The following is an 18,600-nucleotide window of genomic DNA, read 5'->3' on the forward strand; positions in this document are numbered from 1 at the left end:
GGTATTTAATGTTAATCAAATATGTATTTAAATCCAAAATAAGATATCAGGAAAAGCAAGACGATTTTATATTAATGGTATTTTTTAAATTTATTTTTTTATTGCACACACTACTAGCTTTTGAATTATTTTTCTCTGAGCCTTCTATAGGGCAATATGTTTTCATCGGGGCAAAACTGGATAAAATTAGCTAGTTATGAATGATTTAAAATAAAAATGGAATGAAAGCAAACTAAAACGGCACTAATAAAAAGTAAATAAACCGTATGAATCACAACAAATAATTGACTGATTATAATCATTTCAATTTTTTCAAAAAATCGAAGAGTTTAATATTTGTAAGATAATTAAATTATGCCTCTTTTTTGGTGATGGGCGTTTCAAAACAAATCCAAAATTAACTTGACAGCATTATTATAAGTCTGATTATTTTACATTATCAAGACCCTCCCTCCCCCGTTTCACTTTTATTTTGTAGTTGACAGGGGATCAACAAACGAAACTGATATTTAGGTTTCAGTTTCAATTTCTACGAAGTTCAGCTTTTGAGCCGAACGTCGCAATGGGTGAACAGTAGGATTGCGCAGGCCGCCTGCGCCTCTCCCACCACGTTTCTGTGTAAACTACTACTATTTTGACTGCTGCTAAAAACAATCCCAATTTTGTTTACTTGATAATCTCTTCCACGTACGCACACTTAAGAGGCCCATTTAGGGTAGTTGTGAATCATAACACGACAAATAAAATATACGCATGGCTGCTGCTACACGCAAATGACGATGTTAACTGAATAAGAAAAAAAAAAATAAAAAAAAAGAAAGCATTTAAAACAATAAGTTACCTGTCTTTAAACAGAAATAAATTTTTAATGTGAAAAATCAAGCTCTCCAACGAATGGGACAATTTAAAAAAAGAAAATGACCCAGTCTAGAAAATGTTTAGTTCTTATTTAAAATTCGACTTCATAAAAATACAGAAAAATATTTATGATATACGTACTCCTCATGGAACTAAGATGTCATATTCCAAAGAAATCACGTAATTGATTAAGTAGTTTGCCCCCCCCCCTAAAAATGGCAGATTAATTAAAAAAAAAAAACACTTGATCAATTTATGTGATTTTTGGAATATGACGTATTCGTTCTGGGACAGGTACGTACCAATGAAACTTTAAGAGTCGGCGAGGATACGTTTTTGCTTGACGTGAAAATAATATTGGAAAAACCGGGATTTTTTTATGAAGACGTGAAAATAATATTGGAAAACCGGGATTTTTTTACATTAAAAGCATTGGGGGGAAAAATAAAACAGTGGTCATCTCACATTAATAAATTTTTTCAATCAAACTAATTTGAATTAAAAATTAAAAAAATTAAATTTAAAAAAATCTGTTATGAGAGTTGGTGAATAAGCAGTTACAAGTGGCAATCTTCTGAATGTTAATGGTTCAATCTTTACTGCAGGAACTGAGAATAATAACATAACAATTAACCCAATTCTACCCAATCATGACTGACGAAATGAGAACAATCTACCTCCTTGGATTAAATGTTCGAAAAGTTTTCGAGTTCGACATAAAGACCTTCAAAGTTCGGAGGGGAAAAAATGCACGAAGGTTACTACGCCTGAATAATACAAATCTTTTTTTAGAAAATTCTTAAAAAAATAAATATATAAATAAAATACCACCCACCGGGAGCTTTTTTATAATTAAGTTTTGTTAAAGAAATTTAGTTTTAAAATCACGATTAAAACTAATATTAATCGAACAAAGCTGAGTTGTCAATTTGATTAACAACACGCACGCTTGTGCGTATACGCACGGAATGAATGAACAGAACACCCCACCTTCAGCTGACATTGGATTTTGAACACAAAATACAAATGCAATATTGTTCATTTTATTCAAATAACTATGTTTAATTTACCCGAGGTTTTCATTTTCACCTTGTAGCAACCGCTATGTCCGGCCGGAACAAATCCGTGGCAGGCACACTTCATAGCGATCACCACTTCAACGCCCACGCGTATGAAGAACGCGCAAGAACACGACGTTGTGGTGCGACCACCGCACAAAAAAAAAAAAAAAAAAAAAAAAAAAAAAAACTATGTTACGCTTCCTTATGTAGAAATACAGTAAACAGGCTGGAACGTTCGAGAAGGCCTGTATATAAAGATTTGCCTGTGAAAAATCAAATCAGTTTTTCCTCTTGATTCCTCTACAATAGCACATGTTCAAAATAACTCCGTCAATGGAAGACGTTAAAATCCTCCGTCCTGAATTTACATGCAATGCACATAAACTTTAATTCCCATCATGGAAAGTTACCACATCAAACGGAATTTAAATCTTAAACATTTTTATTTCGAACTTTTCTTCTTACGATATGAACACACACACACATGCATTCATTTACATGATTTATGGATTGTTTTTCTCAGAAAATAGCCGCATTAACTTTAAGCCTACATATGACACTGATCTTAAAAAAAAATAAGTAATTTCAAACCTCATGTTATTCTCACAAACATCCTCACTTCATTAATCCTTCGTTATGAACATTCAATACAAGAAAACACTTATTTTCGAACAATTTTGACTAATATTTATAACACACAAATAAATGTTGTTTATTTCATGTTAGTTTGTGTTCTTTGTCGAGTTGTTATTTTCCGGAGTTTATTTTTATTATGTTAAGATGTAGATTGGTGAAACCAATCGGTGATCCTGTTAAATTTACCGTTAATGATCCCGTGGATACACTCCTACTTTCAACTTCAATAGATTGCGACACGCGCAACCATGGTTCTAAAAATTGATAAATCCCGATTATAAATTGGTTATCCTACTGAATCACATTCCAACATTTAGTAAACCCATTCTTGCATCTCAACAATTGATGACTCCGAACATGAATTTGAAAACTGATGACTATTCATTTCAAATAACGTCACTAGTAGAATAACAACGACGAACATTTTATTAATTTAATAAATCATAACTCCTGTAGTATAGAAACAGGGATCGAGAAATTACCGGATGACATTGGCGGACTAGAACACTCACATGGCACATAATGGAGAACGACACTGTATGATCAAATTCGACTACACTTGCGTTAGTAAAAGTTCTACCTTTTTGGGTAGATGATCCCACACTTTGGTTTGCACAGGAAGCCCACTTTTATATTCAAAGGATCCACAGTGAACTTACGAAACTTAACCACGTCATGAAGCGCGTGACTTAATCATGGCCTCACCTGGTTCAATTTCATACGACACTTTTAAGTCAGAACTGATTAAATGAACATCAGATTCACAACAAAAATGCCTCCGCCAGATCTTCGTGGAGGAGGAGTTGGGTGATAGACGGCCTTCTCAGCTCTTGAAAGAAATGAAGCAATTACTAGATGAGCAACCAGATATTTTGAAGCAACTATTCATCAATAGACTGCCATCCAAAGTCCAAATGATACTCGCGTCCACTCAGGAGACAACACCAGTCGAAGGCTTAGCCGACCTTGCCGACAAAATTATGAAGGTCACAGCATCAGTCTGCCCAGTCAACCAAACTGCAGTTTCGACCATCTCTCTTACGATACTTTAAGTCGACAAAGACAACATAGGCATCAGAGAGACGCTTAAAAAACAGGCTAAACTCATACCGGAGTTAAACAACCAGATGTAGAATCTAACCACGAGGTAGCATAGGCCATACTGCCCTTAACAGGACAACTTTCGTCACTGACACTCTGAGAGTCAAAATAGGTACCCTCGTCGAGACAACAGCAGTGATATGCAATTATGCTATTATCATTGGCATTATGAAGAAAAAGCTGTGAGATGCCGACAGTTCTGTGCATTTACAAAAACATCTAAGTTTACAGGAAACAGCACGGCCAAGTGGTAAATGCGACTGATACCCTGGCTGGCTTCGTTACTTCGCACTTTCTATGTCACCAAGAGGAAATCAGGCATACATTTTCACATTGATACAGGAGCAGATAAAGCAAACTGATAAAGGAACAATGAACACAGAAATCGTTTCTGTTACAAGCCGTGAACTACTCCCCAATTTCAACCTACGGTCACAAATCGATGACATTAGACCTAGGTTTAAAACACACATTTCAATGGACATTGACGGTGGCAAAGATCCCATTTCCGATACTAGGGCAGATTTCCTACACCATTTCGGCATACTAATCAACATCAAACACGGGAGAATATTGCATAACAATACCAGATTATCAGTACAGGGCAGAATCAGCAAATCGGCAAAAATAAGCCCAGTCATATTAAAAAACACAGAAGATAGATACACTAAAATACTTCAACGTTTTCTAAACATTACATGACCTATCTACACGGACGATACTGTCAAATATGACGTCACACATGATATACAGACTCAAAGTCCCCCTGTAAGCGTGTCTGCACAGACTCCAACCCGACCGCTTAAAGGCAGCTAAACAAGAGTTTAAACACATGCTGGACCTAGACTTCATTTGTCTGTCTCAAAGCAACTGGTTGTAACCACTCCACATGGTCCCCAAAAAGACATTGGGTGACTGGCACCTTTGTGGGGATTATAGGGCACTTAACAGCTGAACAGTATCGGATAACTATCCAATCCCTCACTTGCATAATTTTTCCAATTCGCTCAACGGAAAATCTATTTTCTCCAAAATAGAACACATGCACACATACAATCAAATCCCTGTCAACCCTGAAGACATCCCCAAGACTGCCATCACTACTCCATTCAGATTTTTTTAATTCATCAGAATGCCTTTCGAATTGAGAAACGCCACCCAAGCTTTTCAATAGTTCATAGATGCAGTTACATGTGGATTGCTTTTCGTTTACGCGTACATCCACAGAGGAACATATTCATCACCTCAACCAATTATTTTACAGACTATCAGAATAGGGCGTGATCATTAATCCTAACAAATGTGAGTTTGGTGTTCTGTCATCCTCTTTTCTTGGCCATATTATGGACCAGGAAGGCATTCGTCCCCTGCCTGAGAAGGTTCAATATATTGTTGATTACCCTGGTCCCATTTCTCTTTGTAAACTATGAAAATTTTTGGGTTTAATCAACTTTTACAGATGATTCTTACCCGACTGCGCCGAATTAGCACAGCCTTTAATCGATCGTCTTCAAAAAAGAAAAAAAAAGAATGAAGGGATTACATTAAGCGAACATGAATTGCACACTTTCTCAGTTTTAAAAGACTTTAGCGAACACTCCATTGTTGGTTTTTCCTAAGACAGATGCACGACTTGAGTTATTCAGAAATGCTTCCGATGTGGGCATCGAAGGAGTCTTACAACAATTCGTTGATGGTTTATAGCAACAATTATCCTTCTTTTCTAGAAGACTTCAAGATGCTGAAAGAAAATATAGTACTTTTGGTATGGAATTGCTTGCTGCTTATTCCATGGTAAAATATTTCTCTATTTATGTTAGAAGGTTCGAATTTTACTACTTTTACTGATCACAAACCAATGTCACATGCTTTATTCACTAATCCTGGCAAACATTCGCCCAGAGAAGCTCATCACTTGGATTACATTTCACAATTTACTTCAGACATTAAATATATAAAAGACATTAAAAATACGGCTGCTATCACACTATCACGTATGCACGTCAACACCATTCAACCTGTTCACGATATGGATCTTCATCAGATCACTAAGGACAAAGAGAACAACAAAGAATTAAGCAATTTACAACGATCTCCCAGTTTCAACAATTTCCTTCGGCTTTCTCAAACGATTTTATTTGGTGTGACACTTCAACTGCACATGAACATCTATATGTACCTCTCCAATGCAGACAGGCAATTTTTTCGAAATTACGCAAGTTATCGCACCCAGGCACCTGAGCGACACAGAAATTGATGTTACATTTCATAGGACGTATGCGAATGGCCACGGAGTTGTATCCTTTGCCAGAAATCCAAAGTCACTCAACATATTAAGAGTCCTAGCGAAGTTTCCTATTCCTGAGGGTCGTTTTAAACATGTTCACATCAACATAGTGGGTCCATTACCACCTAAACAGATTCTCCAGGTGGCCAAAACCTTATCTAGTACTGACATCTCTGCTGAGACTGTCACCAAAACACTTTTTTTTTTTCTTTTTTACACAGTGGTCACCACTTATCAAGGCCCGGAAGCCACTCAGGGATAAGGGTTATTGCAAGTACACAATGGATATCAAGATTTGGTGTGCCGAAAATTATTGCCACCAACAGTGGTAAACAGTTCAATTCCTACCTTTTTGCTGAATTTTCATGTTTACTTGGCTGCAAGTATATACAGACCACGCTTATCACCCATCCTCAAATGGCTTGGTCGAACGCTTCCATCGTCAACTGAAAGCTTCTTTAAAGGGACATTCTGATCCTAATAATTGGATGGAATTCCTCTCTCTCATACTCCTCAGTATCAGATCTATTATTAAAATGAACATTGGAACACCTCTGACCTTACCAGAACAAATGATTGCATCGGCTGTTAGTAGAAGCACACTAGACCAAACTAGCTATACATCTCGCTTGAAGAAGTACTTATCAAGAGCCTTACATGTCAAACCAAGGTCCTAAAAACAAAAATTCGTCTTTCTCAAGACATACACACATGGATACATAGTTTTCGTAAGAAATAATGGAGTTCCCCTCGCGCCTGCAGCCACTCTACTCCAGTCCTTACAAGATTCTTAAAAGATATCCAAAATATTTTGCGATAGATAAGATTGGCAGACATCACAATCAGTGTTGATCGACTGAAGAAGACATTTTTCAACAATACAGACTGTAGCGCTGCAGTTGTGCAGACGCAAATCTTGCGAGATTCGCTAACTACTGCTACGCCCAATAATACAGTGCTACCTAGTGCTACAACTTCCACTAAATCTGGCAGACATATTTGCTACCTATGCCCAGTGAAATACTTGCAATATTTGTATTCTTTCTTTTTAGATCGACTTCTCGTCTAGGAGGGGAGTCTTGTAGCAACCGCTGTGCCTGGCTGGAACAAATCCGCGGCAGGAATATTTTATAGTGATCACCGCTTCAATGCCCACGCGTAAGAAGAATGCATAAGAATACGTTGTGATGCAACCACCGCACACAAAAAACAAAAGAAATTATGTTACCCTTTCTTGTGTAGAATACAGTAAACAGTCTGGAACATTTGAGAAGGCCTGTATACAAAGATTTGCCTGTGAAAAATCAAATCAGTTTTTCCTCTTGATTTCTCAACAACAGCACATGTTCAAAATAACTCCGTCAATGGAAGACGTTAAAATCCTCTATCCTGAATTTACATGCAATGCACATAAACTTTAATTCCCATCATGGAAAGTTACCACATCAAAGGGAATTTACATCTTAAACGTTTTTATTTCGAACTTCTCTTCTTACAATATGAACACACACATACATGCATTCGCTTACATGATTTATGGATCCTTTTTTTTTCTCAGAAAATAGCCGCATTAACTTTAAGCCCACGTCTGACACTCTGATCATTAAAAAAAAATCAGTAATTTCAAACGTTGTGCAATTTTCACAAAAATCCTCACTTCATTAATGCTTCGTTATGAACATTCAACACAAGAAAACACACTTATTTTCGAACAATTAAAACTAATATTCCTAACACGTAAATAAATGTTGTTTATTTCATGTTAATACAGTGAGTTCGTGTTCTTTGTCGAGTTGTTATTATTTTACAGAATTATTTTTATTTATGTTATGTAAGGATGTTGATCAGTGAAACCTTTCTATTAATCGGTGATCCTGTTAAATTTACCTTTAATGATCCTGCGGATACACTCCTACTTTTGACTTCAATAGATTGTGACACACGCAACCACGGTTCTAAAAATTGATAAATCCCAATTATAAATTAGTTATCCTACTGAATCACATTCCTACAAGTGGGTGACTCCATCATGAAACATTTCCCACAATTAGTGAACTCCGATTCGCATCCCACAATTCTTCTTTTTTTTTAAAATTTAGATAAATAAATATTTGATTAAAAGTAAAATTAAAATTCAATATGTAGTTATTACAGTTATATATATATATATATATATATATATATAGGCGAAGATTTTTATCCTCGCCCCCAAAATTAAAAAAGATTAGAGCATTCCTGCAATGATCTGGTCCCTGTTGATTGCGGTGGGAGTTTAGTTCTATGCAGTTGCAGTTGCCTTCTCTCTTTGAGAAAGGGTTAGCTTATTGCTAATCGCCTGAGGCACCCTTACCAGAGAATGTGGATAGGTCTGCCCAGGCATTTTTTGCACGTTAGAGGGCCCCTCCTCGAGGATGCTGACTCTTCAATGCCACTTTCTGACCCTGATGTCAGAGTTCTTGCAGTGGGAGAGAACTACAAGGTGCCTTAAATAAGTTTCCAGACTATTTTTGTACAGACATTTAAAATTGTCGTAATCTTTTGAAAATTCAGTATGTTATTGCTATACATCTTTAGATGACCGACCTTTTTATGGATTTCAGATTCAAATGAACAACTACAGCAGGAATTGGAATACACCCTACTGTATGACCCGATTGTTACAGCTGGTGAATTTTAAAAATGCAATCTGAACGTGAAAGCACTTTAGAAAAACGATATGTAATAAAATTCTGTTTTAAACTTGGAAAAAATGCCACAGAAATATATGGAGTGCTTCAGACTGCTTTTGGACCATCTTGCATGAATCAAACATCAGTTTTGGAGTAGCATAAGAGATTCAAGAAAGCCAAGGAGTCTGTAAGGGATGATGAGAAGTGTGGGAGGAGTAAGGATGTCAGAACACCAGAGTTGATTGGCCAAATAAAGAATTTCATGGATAAGGACAATCTTGGTGCAATAAGTGCCCAGTTTAATGCCAGTGTTGGAACTGTACACACAATTATTCGTGAGGAACTGAAGATGCGGAAGATTTGTGCCAAGTTTGTTCCAAGGGTGCTCAGAGAAGATCACAGACTATTTGACCAAAATGTCATCAAAATAGTTCCTCATCCTCTCTATAGTCCAGCCCTTGCTCCCTGTGACTTTTAGTTATTCCCTAAGCTCAAGGAAAACCTTAGAGGCTGTCGTTATGAGACAATCGAGGCGATGAAAGAAGCTGCGACACTCACACAAGAAGACTTCCATGGGACCTTCCTGAAGTTGTTGGAACAGTACAACAAGTGCATTGCAGCCGGAGGAGATTACTTCGAAAGGGGCTAGAGTTTCATGTGTGTACTATCAATGCAAAAAAAAAAAATATCTGGAAGCTTATTGAAGACACCTTGTATATAGGCGAGAAGCATAAGAGTGACGAGTTCCTATTTGATAGTTAACAAGCAAAACGATATATATGCGATTCAACAATTTAAAAATAAATAAAACACAATTAGACCCCCATTTTTTTACTAATAAAATACTTGGTTAAAATCAAGTTAATCCCGTCTTTGTTTACACTCTTTGTCAGCTGATCTGCTCTGGATACTCAATTCACTTCTGATTAATGTTTTAAATAAATTTAATAATAATAAAAAAAAAGACATCGTAAAACTTGAATTTAACTTGAAAATACTTTTGAAAAAATAGCGCGGTACAATAAGTGCATAATCACCGAATATTTTAATACTGGTAAACATTAATCAGAAGTGACTTTTTCAGGGCAATATATATATATATATATATATATATATATATATATATATATATATATATATATATATATATATATATATATATCGGATCAGCTGACGAAAAGTATAAACAAAAACGCGCGGAACTTGATTTTAACCAAGTATGTTTGGAACATATCGTCTAATTAGGTTAACCGGTTCGAAATTGAAATGATTTTAATAATAAGCTGAATGAGTTGATACTCAGAAAAAACTGGATCGACAAGAACTTTTCTGTTGAAATATCTACAATTTAATCTGTAACTTTTCACATACTTTTTTTCTTTTTTGAAGTTGACGTAAATATAAGGTATGATAAGGTGATATTGGATTTTCTTGCTCATGCGCCGTGAATCAGAATTCGTGGTCGTTGGCCGCCATCAGTAAACTTCAATTGTTTCTCAAACGATTAGAAACCATATTTTATGTTTAATTAAACCAATGTAAATGATTGATTGTACACTAACAGTAATTAAATTAAAAAATAATTAGAATTATCTAATGATTTTTCAGGAATTTACTTTTTATTTAAAAATTATTCTAGCAAATTTTAATAAAATTTTAATTATAAAATTTTACCGCAAAACGATTTTATGCGAGTTAAAAAGAATCCTGACTGGTTGGTGTGGTCGGTGTAGGAATGACAGTCTATTGATGGCGGCGGGATCGCTATTTTGAACTCGGAATAGTGGCGTGTGAGGAGGAAGAAAATTCGGCGCTTCTACACTATTAGGACGAAATTTTGGAAATCGAAATTTTCACATGAAAACAATGACGTATTCCTTGTATTTTACAGATGATTATATCGCAACATTACGAAAATTAATAAGGTAGAAAATTATTTATTAAAAAAATAAAAAAATAGAATTTTATGAAAACGAGCGTAAAGACACAGGAGAGTTCAAAGGGGGGAGGTCATTTTCCGTTTCGATTTAAACAAGATGGCGACAATTTTTCACCAGTTACCACGATTAAGGTTTTTTTTTTTTTTTTTTAATAATTCAGTAATATTCAAGTAATTCCGACTGCATAATTTGGAAGCTACCATTGTTGAAACCATTGTTTTTTATCTGAAAACTCCGTTTATCGACTACAAAATCTTGTCCCAATAGTGTAGAAGCGTCGAAAATTCAATATCGCCAATCAATATAATTAGTAAACAACTTTCTGTGTAACTTAAACTATGTCTATGTTTCTCACCTTTACTTGACTACTAATCTAATATTTATCAAAAATAAAATTTTAAAAAATAAAACTTCGCCAAAATACATTTTGATTTATTCGTAAACTAGTAACCCATTGTAATATTTTATTCCTAATTATTAATTAGTAAATTAAAATTAAAGAATTAATGCGTGACTCTTCACAATTTGAAAGGAATTTGGAAGCATTTAAGCTGCCAAATAGAAACTCACTTTCTAACTTATAATTTAGTCAAGGTAAAATGTAATAAATCGTAAAACCCATTCCTAACAGGGTCGGGGAAGGCGCTTTGTAACTATTCTGTGCTTTCACCTAACTATTTAATGAACAACGGATACCGTAAAAATGTAATAAAACTTGAAAATAGCATCTGCATTAGTACCATTAAATAACACACAAAAAAATAAATAAAAAATAACGACACCCCCGCCCCTCCACCGCCTCCCACCAAATGTAAACAGAACTTTTGTAAAATATTAAACAGTTCTTCTGCTCAAAACAGTTAATTAATCTGCATAAGCACCTGTTAAAAAAGTATACAAGTTCTATAATTGAATATCTCCCTCCAAAAAAAGAACGAAAAACGAACCGGCAGCCCCCCTCCAACACTCAAAAAGAGGAGGGGGCATAAAGTGAGTGCATTATCTTGAAAACTACTTGTTTCCTGGAATTTTAAACGTTAGTGATAATTTTAAAGGATTTTCCGAGGGTGCAAAGAAAGCCCCGGCCCCCGTCCCCTCCCCACAAAAAAAAAAATCGTGGCCACAAAGTGGGTGCTCATTTTACGTTAAATTATTATAGAAAAGTGATCCTTCCTTCACTTTTTTAAAACTAACATTTCTTCATATCTTAGAAACTACTCGTTTGCCGTAATTTTAAACGTTATTTTTGTTTTCAGTGACTCTGAAAACCTATAAAAGTGGTAATTTTAAAGGAATTTTCGAGGGTGGAGTAATTCTTCATATTTACCAAAATAAATACCTGCAAATATTCCCAGTGAACCAAGTGCAAGAGATTCAAACAATTACACTTAAAGAGACGGTTATATAATCTTTAAAATATATCTCGGTTGGAGTATGAGATGTGTGAATACTTGCATTCCGATGGGATACCTAATCCCCAACTGGAACAAAATAATTAAAAAAAAAAAAAAAAGTGAAAAAAATCCTCCTGAGGGACGCAGGGTAGGTACTAAATAGATTTAATTATCCGGAAACACGAAAAACGTAAAATTATTTATTATCGAAAAAAAAAAAAAAAGTACTAATAAAATTCAATCTGGTGTCTTTTGTTTATTAAATTGTTAGGTGAAAATACAGAATAGTTAAACCCCTTTCCCATGTTAAAAATGGGTTTCTAAATAACGTTTATTATTTCCTTCAGTACGGTTCGTATTCTGCAGAAATAGGGGGGAGGGAGAAAGAAAAAAAGAAAATAATGTTTTAATTTATGATGACCCGATTTCGATTCGTTTCACAACTTAATTGACAAACTCAAACTAAACAATTCAATATTATTTTCCACCCACACAAATCTTCTGGCCAATATAAAAACATGCTAATTCTTCTACATTTATTATTATTATTGGTTGTGAAGTCAGGAGATATCGATCTTTTTTCAATCTGATCGCCATAAAAACTGCCTACACAACAACAAATTTGGATTGTGCATGCATTCAGCGTCCCAAATCCCCCTGACAAAAAGACGTTGTTTACTACGATTATTCACTTGCAGCTTTCAAACTAAAGATATTTGAAAGAAAAAAAATGTTCATAAAAATTTAATATCTAATTCTTTAACAGAACGTTATAGTTTTTACATATAATTTTAAACGAGTTTAGAATCTATCGTCCTTCCCTGCATGCCTTTCTCTAGTCTTATTTTTATATAATTAAAACGAGCAAAAACAAAAACAAAATTATCTTTCAAGAAAAAAAATTGATATTAAATTAACACAAATAATTCTGTTTTTATTATATCTTCAATTACGACGAAAATTTTAAAGAGTAGAAATCGAATAATTGCGTCTTTTGACAAGAGAATTTAGGACGCTGAAAACGTATACAAGCCACAATTCCGAAACCACTTTAATCGATAAGCGTCAAAAAGAACAAACAATTCAACTAAAATATTAGACATGTTCACAAATAAAAATGTTGCCTTAAGTTTTGGAAAAAATACATTTTTTTTTTTTAATTTATATTCAAACCTTTCGGGTTAAGAACATTTTTTTTCTCGAATTGATTTCTCCGTGTCAAATGATTGATTTTCTAAGGATTCTACTTTCGAACGCAAATATGATGGACTTCTGTCATTGAATGTTTACTTTTGTGTTTTTTTATAAATTTAAGTCGATTACCCTTGTGTGAAATTACAATAAGAAAAATAACTCTTAATATAGCAAGAATTATCATTTAAATTATGCCGTATGCGTTAAGTCCTCAGAAAGAAGACGGAAATTATTAATACTACTATAAATCAGCTGAGAAGACAAATCGATTGTTTAACGCCAGGTTTGATAATTAAAAGCGGAAATTGCGTAGATTTTTTTAATTCCAAATGGGTACGTTTGATTACACTTTCTGGTGCTCCTGCAGAATTTAAACCGAATTGTTTTGTTTGTTTTTAAGGCATAAACAACGCCAAGTTTAAGATTTAGTTCGTCAAAAGTCGTTTTGGTCGTGGCGTGGCCTTGTCAGGGTTTTATTCGGTTCAAATTTTGTAAAATCACCAACTTTCTTTAAAGATATTTCAACTCTAGATTATTAGGATTGTTCGGACTACTATTTTCATCTTGGTTGCTATATTCACTATGTTTCAGCCGATGAAAACCCCGATCTTCTTCAGATGCAATTTTGTCAACCCTGAATTGTTTACAAAATATAAATTGCCTATGCCTCGGTCTCCCCGACCGAGGACAAAATGAAAAGACGCACATAAGAAGGCTGCTAGTTACATCAGTCGAAACACTGTGAATATGACAATCTAGATGAAAATAGTAGTCCGAATAATATAAAATTATTCATTCTCACACCCAAATTTCTTAGACATATTTTGACTTCACAATAAACTTATTACTTAAGGAATATTTAATATTAATTAGACATAAACAGACATTAACAAAAAAATATTTAATGCGATTTATATAAAAATAAGTAATTTTCCCAACAATTAAATTTTTAATAGCGTGTGCATTTATGTTACAGTTCCATTTTTTTTTTTTTTTTTTTTTTAGTATCTTTTTATGTTGAATTCGATTTTTACGATATTTTTGTTTATTTAATTGTTAGGTGAAAGTACAGAATAGTTACAAAAACACCCTCCTCTCCCTATGTTAAGAATGGGTTTCTAAATAATAATGTTATTATTTCAGCATGGTAGCATAGATGCACAATTACCGCGTAATGTGTAATTTTGAAACAAATGATCTAAACAGCTTTTAAATGGTTAGAAATGTAAATTCTTTAAAAGAAATTAAATGTTTCTGAATTTTTTAGATGAGGGTGGAGATAATTCGCATTATTCGGAATACTGTTCTCATTTGGAGTATTATTTTCACAACGTTTTGACCGATGTAACCGCTGACCTTTTCCAGATGTATATTGTTGAACTCGGTAATTTTCAATTCGATAAGATGTACATAAAGAAGGTCGGAGGTTCCATCGACCGAAACGTGAAAAATAACTCTTAAGATGAGAACAGTAATTCTAAAGGACAAAATAAGGAAAGCGAGAATTATGCGGGTGCCGTAAGTAAAACTGGATTAATGTAAAAAATAATGATTAAAAATTAATTTGCCGAGAGATTTGGGGGCCTATTTGATGAAATATTCAGAAGTTGAACTTTATATTCATGAAGAACTGGCTATTCAGAATCAAATATCAAGGAACGTATTGATGACGAACTCCGGGGAATAAATCGGCTCCACTTTATTATATCCATATGAAATTATTTTTAAATTGACGCAAATCTAATACTACACATTCTCGGTTAGTAAATAGAAATCCTTCTAAACTGTGGCAATTTTATTTTTTGCCCCAATATAAAATGCCCCTTTTGAGGAGTTGGATTATACTAACATAAAAAACAAACAAACGACGAAACTTTGCCTTCGTGGGTAGCAATAGGAACACGAGTTTGTTTAAGAGATGCCTATAGAGATCTAAATGACAAGGATTAAATAAATTCTCCCTTCTCCGGTTCAGGTTTAAATTATAAAATAATTAGGTTCCCAGTTCGAGAAACCATATACATGACGGTAAGTAGAGATCATATCGGCCGAAACATTGTCAAAAATAACAACCAAGACAAAAACAGTAGTCTGAGTACTCCAATAAAATTGTTGTTTTTGTACCTTATTAATTCAGTATAAGCGATTTCCAATCTAACACATAAATAAGAGTACGTCTACATCATCGGAAGTAACAGTCGTCATAAATGGTTTCCTTCTAGATTCCGGTCTTAAAACCAAATGGGACAACTCTCCCAGTCACACTCTCAGATAACAAACTTGTTCTAAGCTTAACTGCAGAGTAAAAAAAAAAAAAAAAAAAAAAAAAAGAACAACTGCGAACTATCAGATTTTTTTAATGACTACAGGTCGAAACATCGTCATGTCAGTGTCGCTTTTGTACATGTTTCTATAATGGTGAAGATTAGGTACTGAAATTTAGCTTCGGTTGCTGCTTCGAAACGGTTTAAATGTAGAAAATATCCCTGGCCTTCTGATTATATTCAATGCATAATTTGAAGTCAAGGTGAAACTCAAACTACTTTTTTTAAAAATCTAATTCATTATATATATAAAAACAAAGCAAAAACGTATTTCTCCGGTTTACAGATCGCGCTGAAATAAATATATTAAGAAAGCCATTCTTAACATGGGGCTTTGTTAGCCGTCCTGTATTTTCACCTAACAATTTAATAAACAAAAGACATCGTAAAAATTCAATTAAAAACGTTTGATTTTCTTATGTAAATTTTAATGGATAACACTTTCTGCATTGTCACCTGAAACAGCGAAACCGAAACAGCAACCAGAACTGAAGTTCAGTCCCTACCCCTTACCATGAAACATTTAAAATATATATATTTTTTTTTTTTTTTTTTGAAGAATATTTAAAACAATTTGGAATAGGATCAGATCAAGAATTTTAGGAAATCGAGAAATAAATCCAATCAATTGGGGGTTTATTACACTATTACTAATCCTTTAGTGGCTTCTGGCCTTGACAATTTATCCATTAAAATTCACGCTTGAAATGTATGTTTTATAGTTGAAAAGAACATTTATAACTTTTTTTTTTTAAAATAAAATCAGGGATTTTATGAAGTTAAGAAATAAGCAAGACGAAAGTATTTATGGGATTAAAGGTACGGGTTCGACCATTAGAACAAATATATCCTACGTTTTTATCGTTTAACGGACATTTAAAAATGCTGGTACATATGCAGAATACGGACTGTGCTGAAGTAATAACGTTATTATTTAGAAAGCCATTCTTAACCCTGGGAGGGTGTTTTGTAACTATTCTGTACTTTCACCTAACAATTTAATACTAAGTATTTTCAAGTTAGTATTTAATACTACTAAAGAAAAAAAAATAGCAAGACACTTTCTCTGGATAAGTACCAACGTGTTTAATTGTTAATAAAAAAAAATAAAAATATCAGGATTTTTTTTTTTTTAATTTAATATTTTAGCAAATTTCAAAAGAAAGAAATCCAATTAAGTTGGGCTTATATTTTATAATTTTAAGATCAACTGTCATTTCGAAAAATAAATTTGACAATTCGATCCAACTAGAGGAGAGGGAGACAAATATAAACAAAATAAAAACTAGTTTAACCTCGTTAACATACACTTAATTTACAGTAAATCAAATTTTAAGAATTTAACCCGCATCTACAAAAAAGATTAAATTAAAACACACACAAAAAAAAAACAAACAAACGGATTCTAGAAAAAAAAAAAAAAATGAATAGACGTGTTTGATTAGGAAAAAAAAAAAAACACCTTCGTTTTCAACGAGTTCCCCCTCCCCAACTAAAAAGGAATATCTAAAGGTATAATAAAGATTAAAGAGATATATTAAAATAGCAAAAGAATATATATCGAAACATTATTATCTACATTCAAGTGTATAAATGTATCCTTTAATGTTCGGTGGAAGGAAATATAAAAAGGCCGAATATTTTTACTAACCTGAGCGAGTTTTGTCGTCTGTCGGCTTTCATAGTTCCATCGTATGCTAAGTAGTGACGTCACGTGCAGTGCTGACCTCCAGCGGCGGCCACCGGTTTTAGATGATTGGGTTTGCAAGGGGCAGATAACTCTAATTATCGATCTCGTTCCTTCTACAGTAGTGTCACATTTAACATTTAGCAACTGCTTTCCATTCGGAATTAGAATTATATCGAGTTGTGTGGATCAGAAGATCAGGATTTATCAGGGATCAAATTAAATGCGTAATGATGCTGTGAACGCCAAACTGAGTAATTTATTGTCGTCATTAAACAGTCTTTTTTTTTATTATTAATCTGAATATGTTCATTACTTATATAATTAACAAAAAATATACTTTCTTTTTACTGTCGTGATGTTTTTAGATAAAGATTGATAGTTTGCATTATTTGGACTGCTATTCTCATCTAGGTAATGATATTCACAATGTTTCGGCTGATGTGATCTCCAACCATTGGGAACCTTCTAGTGGAATTCGGTAACCCAGGCAGAATTTCAAACTTAAACTTTTATTTAGTCCATGGGAGTAGATTGTTCTCATTCTGTTAGCCATTATTGGGTAGAAATGTTAATTTATGTTATTCATAGTTATTATGACTTGATAGAATAAGGCCCATTTGGCATAATGCTAAGTATGTCTAATAACTGGCCGGGAGACCAGGGTTCAATCCTCGATTGAGTTATACGAAAGACTTAAAATATGGTACTTGATGCCCTCTTGCTAAATACCCAGCATTATAAGGTAAAAGATCAAGGGTAAATTAAGTAAACCAAGTAAAGGGGTGTGTTCTCCTCTACATGTCAGAGTAGATGTAGCATTCATAAATAAAGACTTGGCAATTTGGCTACACACTGACCAATAAGCTTGCAGGATGCATTTATTCTATCTGTCTCTTGAAGGCCTATTTCAACCCCTTTGGGAATCACGGTCGGTCAGAAGAGAGAACCCTGGAAGCAATAAGAAAAAAAAATCCCCCCTCTCTCTCTCTCTCTCTCTCTCTCTCTCTCTCTCTCTCTCTTGCCCTTGTTCACTGGATAATCAAGTATTGACTATCTTCACCTGAAGATAACTGCTGACAGACCTTTGACAGCTTAAAGAACTTTCTATGTTTCCTTTCTTCACTTGAACACTATCCAATTTTCTTCCACCTATGCCAAACCATGTTGGTAATTGAATAAATCCTTTCTCTTTTATTAAAAAAAAAAAAACAGTTGGTTTTTCCTTTTGAGCAATGATTTTCATTACATACTACTAATACATACAAGTTTGTTTCATTTCTATATAGTAGTTAATGAAAAAGGAACCATGACGTTATTCTTTACTAAAGTTGGTCAATCTACTTTCTTTTCTTATAGTAATAGTTATAGCATTCATAAAACTGTCACTAAGAAATAATTGTTAACCAATTCCTGGTGCTTCTTCATTATTAGAGCGACATTCGAAAA

General features: G+C 33.9%; 1 protein-coding gene across 13 annotated transcripts in view; it reads right to left on the reverse strand.

The window, feature by feature from the left end:
• The window catches only part of LOC145303656 (MAP kinase-activating death domain protein-like), a 602,561-nt gene extending 585,310 nt beyond the window's left edge, over nucleotides 1–17,251 (reverse strand). For all 13 annotated transcript variants that reach the window (XR_013873756.1, XM_080145234.1, XM_080145231.1 and 10 more), the window contains exon 1: nucleotides 17,116–17,251. The gene's annotated coding sequence lies outside the window, so the exon portion shown is untranslated. The remainder of the gene's footprint in view (nucleotides 1–17,115) is intronic.
• Nucleotides 17,252–18,600: the final 1,349 nt, after the last annotated feature.

Source organism: Euprymna scolopes, chromosome 19 (assembly GCF_053919585.1).
Source record: "Euprymna scolopes isolate OS-2025 chromosome 19, ASM5391958v1, whole genome shotgun sequence".
Taxonomy (NCBI): Eukaryota; Metazoa; Mollusca; class Cephalopoda; order Sepiida; family Sepiolidae; genus Euprymna; species Euprymna scolopes.